The 17,481-nt window shown below is 40.1% G+C and overlaps 1 pseudogene; it reads left to right on the forward strand.

Moving 5' to 3' along the window:
• Positions 1–16,317, forward strand: part of LOC142750733 (olfactory receptor 1f45-like) — a 51,543-nt pseudogene extending 35,226 nt beyond the window's left edge.
• Positions 16,318–17,481: the final 1,164 nt, after the last annotated feature.

A 17,481-nucleotide genomic window follows, 5' to 3' on the forward strand; every position in this document is an offset into this window, starting at 1 on the left:
TTGCTTTGCTCAACACCATTACAACATCAACGCTGACATTTTGTGGACTAAATATCATTGACCATTTTTTCTGTGATATTCTCCCTTTAATAAAGATTACATGTTCCGACACCTTCATAATACAAATTGAAACCTTTCTAATAAGTATACCAGCCATTCTCATACCAACTCTAATAATTATTTATTCTTATGTTAACATTGTTCTTAATATCTTAAGGATTCCATTTAATACCGGAAGACATAAAGCCTTCTCCACCTGTAGTTCCCACCTCATTGTGGTCTCCATATTTTACTGTACTCTGTTCAGTGTTTATGTTGTCCCAACAAAAGGACAATCATCGACCATTAGTAAAATCATATCACTGTTGTACACTGTATTTACCCCTTTGATTAACCCCATAATTTATAGTTTGAGAAATAAAGATATTAGGAAAGCTGTAAATGAAATAACCAATAAATATTAAACCTAACATAATATACATTGCTCACATGTGAATCTATAGGAGGCACCGAAGAATGTGGTAGTAAACTTTATCTAGTTGTAGGTCTATAAGACTAAATATATCTAGTTGTAGGTCTGTAGGACTATGTGTATCTAGTTGTAGGTCTGTAGGACTATGTGTATTTAGTTGTAGGTCTGTAGGACTATGTGTATTTAGTTGTAGGGATGTAGGACTATGTGTATCTAGTTGTAGGTCTGTAGGACTAGGTGTGTCTAGCTGTAGGTCTATAGGACTATGTGTGTATATATATATATATAGCTGTAGGTCTGTAGGACTATGTGTATCTAGATATATGTCTGTAGGACTATGTAGTTGTAGGTCTGTAGGACTATGTGTATTAAGCTGTAGGTCTGTAGGACTATGTGTATCTAGCTGTAGGTCTGTAGGACTATGTGTATCTAGCTATAGGTCTGTAGGACTATGTTTATCCAGTTGTAGGTCTATAGCACTATGTGTATCTAGTTGTAGGTCTATAGGACTATGTTTATCTAGTTATTGGTCCGTAGTACTATATGTCTCTAGTCGTAGGTCTGTAAGATTATATACTGTATATCTAGTCATAGGGCTGTATGACTATTTGTATCTAATTGTAAATCTGTAAGATTATATATATCTAGTTAGGGTCTGTAGGACTATGTGTATCTAGTTGCCTGTAAGATTATATATATGTAGTTGTAGGTCTGTAGGACTTTATCTATCTAGTTGTAGGTCTGTAGGACTATGTGTATCTAGTTGTAGGTCTGTAGGACTATGTGCATCTAGTTGTAGGACTATGTGTATCTAGCTGTAGGTCTGTAGGACTGTGTGTATCTAGGTGTGGGTCTGTAGGACTATATGTATCTAGTTATGGGTCTGTAGGACTATGTTTATCTAGCTGTAGGTCTGTAGGACAATGTGATTCTAGTCCTAGGTCTGCAGAACTATGTGTATCTAGTTGTAGGTCTGTAGTACTGTTTATTTAGTTGTAGGTCTGTAGGACTATGAGTATCTAGTTGTAGGTCTATAGGACTATGTGTGTCTCAATATAGGTCTATAGTACTATGTGTATCTAGTTGTAGGTCGGTAGGACATTATATATCTAGTTGTAGGTTGGTAGGACTTTACATATCTAGTTGCAGGTCTGTAGGGTATTATATAACTAGTTGTGGGTCTGTAGGACTTTATTTATCTAGTTCTAGGTCTACAGGACTTTATATATATCTAGTTGTAGATCTGTAGGACTTTATACGTATATGTAGTTGTAGGTCTGTAGGACTATGTGTATGTAGTTGTAGGTCTGTAGGACTAAGTGTATCTAGTTGTAGGTCTGTAGGGCTATGTGTATCTAGTTGTAGGTTGATAGGACTTTATATATCTAGTTGTAGGTCTGTAAGACTTGATGTATCTAGTTGTGGGTCTGTCGGTCTATGTGTATCTAGTTGTAGGTCTGTAGGACTATGTTTATCTAGTTGTAGGTCTGTAGGACTATGTTTATCTAGTTGTAGGTCTGTAGGACTATGTTTATCTAGTTGTAGGTCTGTAGGACTATGTGTTTCTAGTTGTAGGTTGATAGGACTAAGTGTATCTAGTTGTAGGTTTATATATCTAGTTGTACGTCTGTAGGACTTTATATATCTAGTTGTAGGTCTGTAGGACTTTATATATCTAGCTGTAGGTCTGTAGGACTTTATTTATCTAGTTGTAGGTCTGTAGGACTTTATATATCTCATTTTATGTTTGTAGGACTATGTATATCTAGTTGTAGGTCTGTAGGACTATGTGTATCTAGTTGTAGGTTGATAGGACTTTATATATCTAGTTGTAGGTCTGTAGGACTTTATATATCTAGTTGTAGATCTGTAGGACTTTATATATCTAGTTGTAGGTCTGTAGAACTTTATTTATCTAGTTATAGGTCTGTAGGACTTTACATATCTAGCTGTGGGTCTGTCAGACTTTACAAATCTAGTTGTAGGTCTGTAAGACTATTTGTATCTCACTGTGATTAAATAACTACAACAAATAGCATAAAGTAATTTGGCTATTAAACCTAAAAATAAAGGTGAGTATATTGTTATTCTCAAAATAAAGGTTTATTTTTTAAACAGAAAGTACAATACATTATATACTATCGAACCTTCACTAACAGCTTAACCCACAATTCTACTATTATGTTCCTTAAAGATCTTATATTAATTGGCATGATAAGAAGAGGTATGTCCTGACAATGACTAGTAGCAGCCAACATGCTCAGCCAGGCAGATCCTCTAGGTCTAGGGCGTCAGTACCACCTCCCATGCTGACAGTCAATCAGGAGTTGGTAGAGAAGGAGTTGATGTTAGAGTTGCTGAGGAGGACTCACACTTGAACATAATACTGGAGAAAGTGGCAGCCATCTCACTTATTCAACGTCAACGGGTAAATAAATGGTTGTAGTTTATGCTTTATCTGACTATGTGATGGGTGGCAGTAGTGACATAGAAGAGAATAATAAAGGGCAGAACAGAACCTGGAAACCAGGAGTAGATGAGGAAGAGGTGGCACAGTCGGAGGTGGAGGGCAAGGAGTCAGGTGGTATTGGCCAGCACATAAGGGCGAGATCAGGGAAATTCCTGAATGGTGTAAAGAATGTAATCTCTTCTTGAAGCGTCCACAGGCTCTCAGGGTGCCAAAAGGAAAATGTGGTCAGGGAGTAGAAGTGTCCATGTGTTGTTGTAAGAACATCGAAAGACTATCTAATGCAGCGTAGCAGTAAACCAAGGAACGTGATTCTGGAGCTCAGACATTGTTATCAGTGCTTCCTCTCACTTGCTCAGATCTTTTGATGAGGCGACCTATTTGTCACTTACATTTCTTACAAGAAAGAGTCTAACGCATAGATTTAAACTTAAAATTCTAAGACTTATTCTTGCTTTGATCCAAAATACAGTAAAAAAATTTGAAATACAGATGTGTTCTTCGTTACTTTTCTTCCTATCTCAACATATAGTGAGATGTGTGGTGTAAGATGACCAGCTTTAAAAAAAAAATACAAAAAACATGATTTTGTGATACTCTGTCACGAGATGTCTTTGCTATATGTGTCTATGTGTGTAACCCAGTTATTGTGGTGTGGACTGAAGCCTATCAAGGGTTTTGCTGGCATGTCACAATATTATATGGAAATAGTTCATGAGAAATTAGAGTCTTTAATCAAATTCAAGCAAAACTAAGAGTGGACATAGCTGTACCTCCAGCTGCCAGACAGAGTCTTGGGAAAGGGCAGAGAAGCCAAATATGAAGCAAGAAATGTGATCATGTTTTCAATCTTGCAAGCAATGTATGAAGGAAAGGTCCAGGAGATAATTGAATTGGACATGAACCAGAAACTAACAAGCATAGTGACATCATGGCTCCGACATATCACGGGGGAGGTGCAGGCACTGCAAACTGGTGGTTCCTCTAGGAAGTACGCTGGAATGGGATAAAGATTCAAGAGCCAAATATCCTGGGGTACAAAGCGCAGGAATAAAGTGACAGGTGAAATACACCTGATGCATGTCCTGTCCATGTGATGACTGGCATGATTCAATCATGGGAGATGTTTGGGACTTTTCTTGTCTTTTCACATTCCATCACATCCTTCTCACCATGCGGGTTTGTATGATAATATATTATGCTCTGTGTCATTATGACTCAGGCTGATGTGCCCTAACAACAGGCCATATATAAGGACAGCCCTGGGATCTTTGTAGGTTCCCTGGACTAACGATATGTACTATATGCAGCCAGTACTGAAATACCTGGTGACCTGGTTAAAGGGGCAGACCCATTTCTAACTGTTGTGGTTACTATTGGCTAAGGTAATAAAAAAGTTAAATTTTTGGGATTGGAGATTTCTCAATTCACAATTACAGCAGGAGCGACGTAGTCATTAGACAGCTGCGCACCGGATCCAGGACTGCATGGGACACCGGTACAGGACCTATTCTTCAGCACCATAAATAGATGGCACTGCAGAATAAGGCTACTTAATGGCGTATCCGCCCTCATGAAGGGGTTAAGAATCGACTACCTTTAATTTATTATAAACTTAGGCAGGCAAGACATTTATTAAATATATAACCTTTCTATCTTTGTTTAAATCTGTCCCACCGCGGAGACCACAACAATAATGCGGCAGATCTACTATTATTAATGTGCCCGATTTCTAACCTACGTTGCACCTTACTAGACCATTTTCAAAAGGGGGACTTGGCTTAGAGTAAAGGGACCTGGTTTAAAATGCACCGTGTGTCAACATTTTGCTAAATTACGGCACAAAATACTAACGCAAAATAAGCCAACCAAGAGGTGTTATAAGGCAGGAAAAAGTGTTAAACATGTCTACCTAGCCAAATTTTTAATACAGCGGGCACCAGAGTGGTAAAATTTGGCGCATCTTCTGACTGCATGGTCTAAGTGTACACTGTCTAATAATTACAGATTACTAGTAGATTATGGAAACACATAGCATTGTAGAATCACTATATATTGAAGCCACATTCCTGATTGGCTGTTCGGATTCGAGCGCAAGAATGGAAAAGTTCTATTGTTGCCAAATCCAGCGGACAATTTGTTTCTGTCATCTAAAAATAAAACAATGACAAAATGCAGTACCCCCATACTGTTACTGAATAATACTACCACATCATAACTATATAGAGACTGAAAAATGCCCCCGTACTGTTACTGAATAATACCCCCACACCATAACCACATAGTGACTGACTAATACCCCCATACTGTTACTGAATAATACCACCACACCATAACCACATAGTGACTGAATAATACCCCCATACAGTTACTGAATAATACCGCCACACCATAACAACATAGTGACTGAATAATACCCCCATACTGTTACTGAATAATACCCCCACACCATAACCACATAGTGACTGAATAATACCCCCATACTGTTACTGAATAATACCTCCACACCATAACCACATAGTGACTGAATAATACCCCCATACTGTTACTGAATAATACTACAACATCATAACCACATAGAGACTGAATAATACCCCCGTACTGTTACTGAATAATACTACCACATCATAACCACATAGAGACTGAAAAATGCCCCCGTACTGTTACTGAATAATACCAATACACCATAACCACATAGTGACTGAATAATACCCCCATACTGTTACTGAATAATACCACCACACCATTACCACATAGTGACTAAATAATACCCCCATACTGTTACTGAATAATACCTCCGCACCATAACCACATAGTGACTGAATAATACCTCCATACTGATACTGAATAATACCACCACACCATTACCACATAGTGACTGAATAATACCCCCATACAGTTACTGAATAATACCGCCACACCATAACCACATAGTGACTGAATAATACCCCCATACTGTTACTGAATGATACCGCCACACCATAACCACATAGTGACTGAATATTACCCCCATACTGTTACTGAATAATACCTCCACACCATAATCACAGTAACTGAATAATGCACCCATACTGTTACTGAATAATACCTCCACAGTATAACCACATAGTGACTGAATAATACCCACATACTGTTACTGAATAATACCACCACACCATAACCACATAGTGACCGAATAATACCCCCATACTGTTACTGAATAATACTACCACATCATAACTACATAGAGACTGAAAAATGCCCCCGTACTGTTACTGAATAATACCTCCACACCATAACCACATAGTGACTGAATAATACCCCCATACTGTTACTGAATAATACTACAACATCATAACCACATAGAGACTGAATAATACCCCCGTACTGTTACTGAATAATACTACCACATCATAACCACATAGAGACTGAAAAATGCCCCCGTACTGTTACTGAATAATACCAATACACCATAACCACATAGTGACTGAATAATACCCCCATACTGTTACTGAATAATACCACCACACCATTACCACATAGTGACTAAATAATACCCCCATACTGTTACTGAATAATACCTCCGCACCATAACCACATAGTGACTGAATAATACCTCCATACTGATACTGAATAATACCACCACACCATTACCACATAGTGACTGAATAATACCCCCATACTGTTACTGAATAATACCTCCACACCATAATCACAGTGACTGAATAATGCACCCATACTGTTACTGAATAATACCTCCACAGTATAACCACATTGTGACTGAATAATACCCACATACTGTTACTGAATAATACCACCACACCATAACCACATAGTGACCGAATAATACCCCCATACTGTTACTAAATAATACTGCCACACCATAACCACATACTGACTGAATAATACCTCCATACTGTTACTGAATAATACTGCCTCAACATAACAACATAGTGACTGAATAATACCCCCATACTGTTTCTGAATAATATCTCCACACCATAACCACATAGTGACTGAATAATACACTCATACTGTTACTGAATAATACCTCCCCACCATAACCACATAGTCACTGAATAATACCCCCATACTGTTACTGAATAATACCACCACATCATAACCACATAGTGACTGAATAATACCTCCATACTGTTACTGAATAATACCGCCACACCATAACCACATAGTGACTGAATAATACCACCATACTGTTACTGAATAATACCGCCACACCATAACCACATAGTGACTGAATAATACCTCAATACTGATACTGAATAATACCACCACACCATAACCACATAGTGACTGAATAATACCCCCATACTGTTACTGAATAATATAGCCACATCATAACCACATAGTGACTGAATAATACCACCATACTGTTACTGAATAATACCACCACACCATAACCACATAGTGACTGAATAATACACTCATACTGTTACTGAATAATACCTCCCCACCATAACCACATAGTCACTGAATAATACCCCCATACTGTTACTGAATAATACCGCCACACCATAACCACATAGTGACTGAATAATACTCCCATACTGTTACTGAATAATACCGCCACACCATAACCTCATAGTGACTGAATAATACCCCCATACTGTTACTGAATAATACCACCACATTATAACCACATAGTGACTGAATAATATCCCCATACAGTTACTGAATAATATCTCCACACCATAACCACATAGTGACTGAATAATACCCCCATACTGTTACTGAATAATACCGCCACACCATAACCACATAGTGACTGAATAATACCCCCATACTATTACTGAATAATACCGCCGCACCATAACCACATAGTGACTGAATAATACCCCATACTGTTACTGAATAATACCTCCACATCATAACCACATAGTGACTGAATAATACCCCCATACTATTACTGAATAATACCGCCACACCACAACCACATAGTGACTGAATAATACCCCCATACTGTTACTGAATAATACCGCCACACAATAACACCATAGTGATTGAATAATATCCCCATACAGTTACTGAATAATACCACCACACCATAACCGCATAGTGACTGAATAATACCCCCATACTGTTACTGATTAATACCACCACACCATAACACCATAGTGATTGAATAATATCCCCATACAGTTACTGAATAATACCGCCACACCATAACCACATAGTGACTGAATAATACCCCCATACTATTACTGAATAATACCGCCACACCACAACCACATAGTGACTGAATAATACCCCCATACTGATACTGAATAATACCAACACACCGTATCCACATAGTGACTGAATAATACCCCCATACTGTTACTGAATAATACCTCCACACCATAACCACATAGTGACTGAATAATACCTCCATACTGATACTGAATAATACCACCACACCATAACCACATAGTGACTGACTAATACCACCACACTGTTACTGAATAATACCCCCACACCATAACCACATAGTGACTGAATAATACCCCCATACTGTTACTGAATAATACCCCCATACTGTTACTGAATAATACCCCCATACCGTTACTGAATAATACCACCACACCATAACCACAGTGACTGAATAATGCACCCATACTGTTACTGAATAATACTGCCACACCATAACCACATAGTGACTGAATAATACCTCCATACTGTTACTGAATAATACCAGCACACCATAACCACATAGTGACTGAATAATAACCCCATACTATTACTGAATAATACCACCACATCGTAACCACATAGTGACTGAATAATACCACCACACTGTTACTGAATAATACCTCCACACCATAACCACATAGTGACTGAATAATACCTCCATACTATTACTGAATAATACCACATCATAACCACATAGTGACTGAATAATACCCCCATACTGTTACTGAATAATACCGCCACACCATAACCACATAGTGACTGAATAATACCACCATACTGTTACTGAATAATACCACCACACCATAACCACAGTGACTGAATAATGCACCCATACTGTTACTGAATAATACTGCCACACCATAACCACATAGTGACTGAATAATACCCCCATACTGTTACTGAATAATACCTCCACACCATAACCACATAGTGACTGAATAATAACCCCATACTATTACTGAATAATACCACCACATCGTAACCACATAGAGACTGAAAAATACCACCATACTGTTACTGAATAATACCACCACACCATAACCACATAGTGACTGAATAATACCCCCATACTGTTACTGAATAATACCACCACACCATAACCACATAGTGACTGAATAATACCCCATACTGTTACTGAATAATACCACCACACCATAACCACAGTGACTGAATAATGCACCCATACTGTTACTGAATAATACTGCCACACCATAACCACATAGTGACTGAATAATACTCCCATACTGTTACTGAATAATACCTCCACACCATAACCACATAGTGACTGAATAATACCGCCACACCATAACCACATTGTGACAGCAAAATACAACCATACTGTTACTGAATAATACCTCCACACCATAACCACATAGTGACTGAATAATAACCCCATACTATTACTGAATAATACCACCACATCGTAACCACATAGAGACTGAAAAATACCACCATACTGTTACTGAATAATACCACCACACCATAACCACATAGTGACTGAATAATACCCCCATACTGTTACTGAATAATACCTCCACACCATAACCACATAGTGACTGAATAATACCCCCATACTGTTACTGAATAATACCACCACACCATAACCACATAGTGACTGAATAATACCCCCATACTGTTACTGAATAATACCACCACACCATAACCACATAGTGACTGAATAATACCCCATACTGTTACTGAATAATACCACCACACCATAACCACATAGTTGCTGAATAATACCCCCATACTATTACTGAATAATACCTCCACACCATAACCACATAGTGACTGAATAATACCCCCATACTGTTACTGAATAATACCACCACACCATAACCACATAGTGACTGAATAATACCCCCGTACTTTTACTGAATAATACCACCACACCATAACCACATAGTGACTGAATAATACCCCCATACTGTTACTGAATAATACCTCCACACCATAACCACATAGTGACTGAATAATACTCCATACTGTTACTGAATAATACCCCCACACCATAACCACATAGTGACTGAATAATACCCCCATACTGATACTGAATAATACCGCCACACCATATACATAGAGACTGAATAATACCCCCATACTGTTACTGAATAATACCTCCACACCATAACCTCATAGTGACTGAATAATACACCCATACTATTACTGAATAATACCACCACACCATAACCAAATAGTGACTGAATAATACCCCCATACTGATACTGAATAATACCCCCATACTGTTACTGAATACAAACCACTATACAAAGACCAGTATTACCAGCATATAGTGACCATATAGTGGTAGATGCCAATTATACACAGGAGTTCTGCAGACAATATAAGTAATTACAGCACATTTATATCTAGTGACTCACAGGCGATATTTTCTCTGATTAGTGTCATTTAGGGGACACATGGGACAAAGGACACATAGGGCAGAGGACACCGTGCAGTGGTCACATGGGGCAGTGGACACTATAATGATGAAGAGGTTTCCACATAAAGTAACAAAGTAAATCATAAAAGGCATAAAAAATAGCAATGTTCTAAAACTGCAGCGAGCTGGGAATCCTAACAGTTGGGTTGTAGTTAGGGCTCATGCACACAACCGTTGTTTTCTACATCATCCTATTCGTATGGTTTTGGGAATAGCATACTAAACCATTCATTGCTATAGGGCCATGCACACATAATTTTTTTATTTTTTTTTGCAGATCCGAGTGTACGTTCCTGCAAATTATAGAGCAAGTCCTATTCTTGTCCATGCTTACGATCCATCTCACTTATTCTAGTGTATGGGTCCTCAAAAACATAGGACAGCACACGGAAGCCACTAGGATCTATGTTTTCCTGTCCACAAAACGGGAAAAAGTCGTGCAAATGATGCCTTACATTGTAGTTTTCCGTTTCCTATTAAAATAAGAAATGTATTAGGAAAAAAACTGTGCCTATAAAAAGAAATAAAATAAAGATATGAGCCAAACGTAAAAAAAAGAGCTTTTATTAGAAGGGGGAAGGATTTAATTTTAACTTAATAACAATTTTCATCTCCTAGAGACGTGTCAGAAGACAACATTGTGGTAGACGGGTAGCTATGGGGTTGCCTGAGGGAGTGAAAGGCCACATAGGAGACCAGTACCCTACAGATTTTGCATTACGCCTCAGGGTCAGAGCATTGACGTCGAGAAGTGCAAAGGGAGAACCACACAAGTGGTTGGACTTAAATCAATTGTATAATAAAATAAGTTTTCTAATGGCTTCCTTGATGTCTTTATTTCTCAAACTGTAAATTAAAGGGTTAACTAACGGCGTCACCACAGTGTATATGATAGAAAAGACTTTACGTATAGCAGTAGACTCTCTAGTTTCTGGGATCAAATAAATAGAAAACAGAGCCCCATAAAATATGGACACCACGGAGAGGTGAGAGCCGCAGGTGGTGAAAGCCTTCTGCCTTTGGGTGATGGATTGGAGACTCAGGATTGTGAAGACGATATAAACATACGAGATGACGACTATTAGGAAAGGGCACACCATTACAGGGAAGCACAGGACTAATGCCAGCACCTTGATCTTGAATACACTTGAACATGAAAGATCTAATATAGGATCGATTTCACAAAAGAAATGATCAATGACATTGGACCTACAGAAGTGAAGCTGAGATATATTGACTGATTGAGTTAATGCTACAGAAAAACCTAAGATCCAGGATAAAATGATGAATTTCAGGCAAACTATAGAGCTCATTATGGAGTCGTAATGCAGAGGGTGACATATGGCCAGATATCTGTCGTAGGACATCACTGTCAATAGAAAACATTCCGAAGCTTCAGAAAAAGCAAAGAAAAACAACTGTGTGATACATGCGGGAAGACTTATGAAGAAGCCGTTGTGCAGAACCACAAGAAGCATGTTCGGGACAATATCTGAGGTCAGCATGATGTCCGATGTGGTGAGTTGTGTCAGGAAGAAGTACATGGGACAGTGGAGGTTCTTGCTGAAAGACACCAGGGTGATGACCAAGAGGTTCCCACAGATAGTGGTGAGGTAAATCAAAAGCAGTAGAAAAAAGAACAAAGTTCTGCAGCTACTGAGACCTGGAAATCCGAGAAGAAGGAGAGAAGTTATGTTGTTTTTTTCCATGTCCTGTAAAAACAGATATTTGTAAAACAGAAATAAAAAAATAAAAACTTAGGCTGTGTTCACTTCTGCGTTTGTGCCACCATTGGGAGCCCCTGTCAGGTATTTGGCCCAAAATGCCAGAAATAGTAGCGCAGCATAATTGACATCACATATGATGGAAACATGACGGAACTCATGAAGATAACGGGTTCTACTAGGTGGTAATGGAGTCCGTCATGTATGGATCTGGCACTTCAATTTTTTTGTTGTTGTTCTGGTCTTATGATGGAGCAGAATGTAGAAATGGGAAAAGCACTCCTTGTAGTTCCTATGGATTCTATGGTGGGCACCAAACCAATGGCGTAGTCCCAATCAATCCCAAAATTACACAGGGAAATGAAAAGTTCGGCAGCACTCAGAAGATGGAGATAAATCAACAGTGGTTCATTCCAGAGTGCAACGTTTCGGCTTGTGTAAGCCTTCATGGTGTCATGCAAGTATGCTTGATAAAGGCTTACACAAGCCCAAACGTTTCACACTGGAATAAACCACTGGTGATTTATCTCCACCGTCTGAGTGCTGCCTACCTTCATTATTTCCCTTTATGGTGGAGCAGAGCAACAGAAACCCCAAACACAGGTGTGAACTCAGTCTTAGGGTATGTGCACACACACTAATTACGTCCGTAATTGACGGACGTATTTCGGCTGCAAGTACCGGACCGAACACAGTGCAGGGAGCCGGGCTCCTAGCATCATACTTATGTACGACGCTAGGAGTCCCTGCCTCGCTGCCGGACAACTGTCCCGTACTGTAATCATGTTTTCAGTATGGGACAGTTGTCCGGCAGCGAGGCAGGGACTCCTAGCGTCGTACATAAGTATGATGCTAGGAGCCCGGCTCCCTGCACTGAGTTCGGTCCGGAACTTGCGGCCGAAATACGTCCATCAATTACGGACGTAATTAGTGTGTGTGCACATACCCTAAGGAGCTATGCACATGCCCATACGGATACACACAGAGTACCTGCAGCTCCACACTATAGATACATACTGTAGAATGAAGATCTGTGTGCTAAGTGTGGTACCTCCTTATGGCACCGCATTATTAGAAGCAATGCTCCCTGAAGCAGAGTTTAATGTAACATATCATTCATATTTTTTTCCATTGCATTCATATTTTTGTGCCTCTGCACAAAATCTGAGATATTTAGAAAAATAGAGAGGAAGACAGAAAGAAAGTAAGGCTGGGTTCACACGAGCACATTAACGTCCGTAATGGACGGACGTATTTCGGCCGGAAGTCCCGGACCGAACTCAGTGCAGGGAGCCGGGCTCCTAGCATCATAGTTATGTACGATGCTAGGAGTCCCTGCCTCTCTGCAGGACAACTGTCCCGTACTGTAATCATGTTTTCAGTACGGGACAGTAGTTCCACGGAGAGGCAGGGACTCCTAGCGTCGTACATAAATACAATGCTAGGAGCCCGGCTCCCTACACTGAGTTCGGTCCGGAACTTCCGGCCGAAATACGTCCGTCCATTACGGACGTTAATGTGCTCGTGTGAACCCAGCCAAAGAAAGAATGAAATTGACAAAGAAAGAGAGAGAAAGAGAAAAGGAAAGAGAAAGAGGGAAAAAGAAGTAAGAAAGAACGAAAGAGAGAGAGAGAGAGAGCGGAAGAAAGAAAAAAAGAAAGAAAGAGAAAGAAAGAAAGAAAGAAAGAGGGAAAAAGAAGAAAGAAAGAAAGAAAGAAGGTAAAGACGTTTGGTTTGTACTTACGAGTTTCTTGTCCTGAGTTGGATGATGTGAATGTAGAGACAGATGCTGTGATATATATTACACTGCCGCTTCTTCTGTCTTTTATAGGTCGTTGCTTCCATCTCTGTGGACTGTCCTGTGGATCTCTGGGGCGCAGCGTGTAGTAAATATAGAGGAAGATAGAAATAAATGTATCGTCAGCTGTAATGTGAACGCTCATCTGTCATTATATCCTGTAGAGAACATTAAAGTTCATCCAATGACATGAATGATTTTATTTTTGGCTCTATAATATGTTATGTAAACTTTAGCTTTAAGGGGTTTAACCCCTTCCCGACATCCGCCGCATATATACAGCGCTGTCGGGCAGGGCTTCCCGCAATGCGCAGTACAGTTACATCATGTTGATAGACCATTACATCTGATGTAATGGCCAGAACCGGAGCTAGCCTCCTATCCAGCCGATTAACCCCTCAGTTGCTGCGTTCAATAGAGATCACAGCATCTGAGGGCTTTTTAGCCACCGCCACCCCAACAACATGATCGCTGGGTTTCCGGTGGCTGCAATGGCAACCGGAGGCCTAATAATGACCTCCCAGTCTTCCACAACGGAAGTCTCCTATGCCCCGCTTGGAGGCGGACCTAAAAAGCTTCCGGTACAACGGCAAGATGGCGCTGGCTCAGCTTTCGGCTCTGAAGCTGAGTTGGCGTCATCAGCAGTGGGTGTCTGCTGTATGTTACAGCAGACACCCTGCTGTAACAGCAGGAACCGGAAAAAGCTCAGATCCCTGCCATTAAACCCTTAGATGCAGCGATCGAAAACCACTGTCTCAACCTAGGCTATCAATCAGCACGTCTTCCTCCTGAAGCGTAAATCTACTTATCCTCTACTCGCTGGATGTTTGTGGGAATTAAGTATGACTGTCCCAAAATTAAAGGATTACTAAGGGTTTATTGAGTGCCTAAAACAGTTAATACATGTTTTGTTTTTTGTTTTTTTGGTATTGTTGTAATCATGGAAATTGTCGCGCCGTCTCACCTCTGCTGTAGGCCAAGGGAAGAACAATGTCTATTTTGTAACTGGCCCCGGGATTTATTGGTTAGGAGTCGGTTGCACTTTCTATAACTACATTCTGTTTTGATGTGCTCTATCTACATATATTAGCTTGAAGTATGCTGTCAATTATTAATAGCTACTCCTGTGGCTCAGCCGAGAAGAGATGCTGTGCAAATATCTGGTATGTTATGACTAAGGAATATCCATTAACACCCAACACCCCTTGAGTGTCCTTATTTCTGATTACAGTCGCTATCTATCTGCTCTGTTCTCTTTGCCGGTATATTAGATGGCTAAGCGCTGTGGACTTCTGTTTTGTGATTTTCAGCACCTCCGTAACTCTTTTTGTGTTTTTCCTGTGTATTCTCCAGAGGAAATTGCTTTTGGTCTTTCTTTTATTGTTTTATTGTGGGTGGGTTGTTCTTTTTTTCTCTCTCTCCTTCTCCCTTTTACTCTCTCTACTCTTGGAGACACAATGACTTTATCTGGACGGACGGATTTGGTAGTGGGATCACTTAATGTCAAAGGCTTCCATAGCCCTGAGAAGCGCTCGATTTTAATGAATTTATTGAAAGGTAAAAAAAAAACTACAAGTGGCTTTTCAAGAAGAAACCCATTTGTGTGAACGAAAACCATTGAAACTTACAAGTTCATGGTCTCCTAAAGAATACCATAGTTATACACCGGACCTGAAATCCAGAGGAACTAGTACTATTATCTCTCATCCCCTTCCATGGGAATTTCTTGATTCCCGCAGTGATGAGGATGGTCCAATGCTGCTTCTAAATGGTTCTATTGCCTCTCAGGTTTATACCTTTGCCACAAATTATTTATCTAGTGTAGGGCAAGGTTTCAACTACTTTTTTAGAGGTATTGGAGGATTTTGGAGAAGACACTATAGTTATGGGAGAGGATTTTAATGTCCCACTTGAACCGAACCTGGATGTGTCTACTGGCTCATCAGCAATGTCATTTTCCCAAATCTGCCGCATTAAACGTTTATTACACGGCAATCATCTGGTGGATACTTGGCGTTTACTTCATCCTGTAGAACGAGATTTTCTCATTTTATTCCATGGCACATGATACATATTCTAGGCTTGACTTTTTTTATTAAACATCACAATTTGCCCTCTTTACAATGTTCCACCGATGATGCGATAACATTCTCAGACCATGCTCTCAAGTCCCCTATTCCCTTCCAGTGGCAGCGGAAGCTGAAGGACTCTTTACTTGAAGATGAGACTGTGGTAATGGATGCCTAACGCTCTATCTCGGATTTATTTTTATTTAATGATACAGAAGATGTAGATCCTGGTACACTCAAGGAAGCTCATAAATGTGTGATTAGAGGGTTGTCCATCAAACAGGGAACCCGCCTGAAAAAAAGACCACTCTCTAGCTATTAATACCTCACTGTCACAAATTATAGAACTGTAACTTTCTCATAAACAGTCACTTGATAGTGAGATTAGTTTACACAACTAGAACTCAGAACTCAGAAAACAATTTGACTTGGATTTAATGTTGACATATTGGTACCTAACATCGGGAATGTCTCCTCTCCCTTACGCCGTGCATACAGATGTAGCCAAGTTTATCTTGATTCTGATAACTTGCTGCAGCGCGATATCACACAAAAGCCATTAAAAAAGTCATTGGAAAAAGTCTCCAGACGAGACATTAAAGTTACTTGCCACTGTGTATTTAATGCCTTAAGAGTCAAGATAAAGACGGCAACATCTGTAGGCTCTGCTTATCTCCTCTCCCTTCCTCCATGCATAGGCTCTGCTTATCTCCTCTCCCTTCCTCCATTCATAGGCTCTGCTTATCTCCTCTCTCTTCCTCCATGCATAGGCTCTGCTTATCTCCTTTCTTTTCCTCCATGCATAGGCTCTGCTTATCTCCTCTCTCTTCCTCCATGCATAGGCTCTGCTTATCTCCTCTCCCTTCCTCCATGCATAGGCCCTGCTTATCTCCTCTCTCTTCCTCCATGCATAGGCTCTGCTTATCTCCTCTCTCTTCCTCCATGCATAGGCTCTGCTTATCTCCTCTCCCTTCCTCCATGCATAGGCCCTGCTTATCTCCTCTCTCTTCCTCCATGCATAGGCTCTGCTTATCTCCTCTCCCTTCCTCCATGCATAGGCCCTGCTTATCTCCTCTCTCTTCCTCCATGCATAGGCTCTGCTTATCTCCTCTCCCTTCCTCCATGCATAGGCTCTGCTTATCTCCTCTCTCTTCCTCCATGCATAGGCTCTGCTTATCTCCTCTCCCTTCCTCCATGCATAGGCTCTGCTTATCTCCTCTCCCTTCCTCCATGCATAGGCTCTGCTTATCTCCTCTCCCTTCCTCCATGCATAGGCCCTGCTTATCTCCTCTCTCTTCCTCCATGCATAGGCTCTGCTTATCTCCTCTCCCTTCCTCCATGC

This window comes from Rhinoderma darwinii, chromosome 3 (assembly GCF_050947455.1).
Source record: "Rhinoderma darwinii isolate aRhiDar2 chromosome 3, aRhiDar2.hap1, whole genome shotgun sequence".
NCBI lineage: Eukaryota > Metazoa > Chordata > Amphibia > Anura > Rhinodermatidae > Rhinoderma > Rhinoderma darwinii.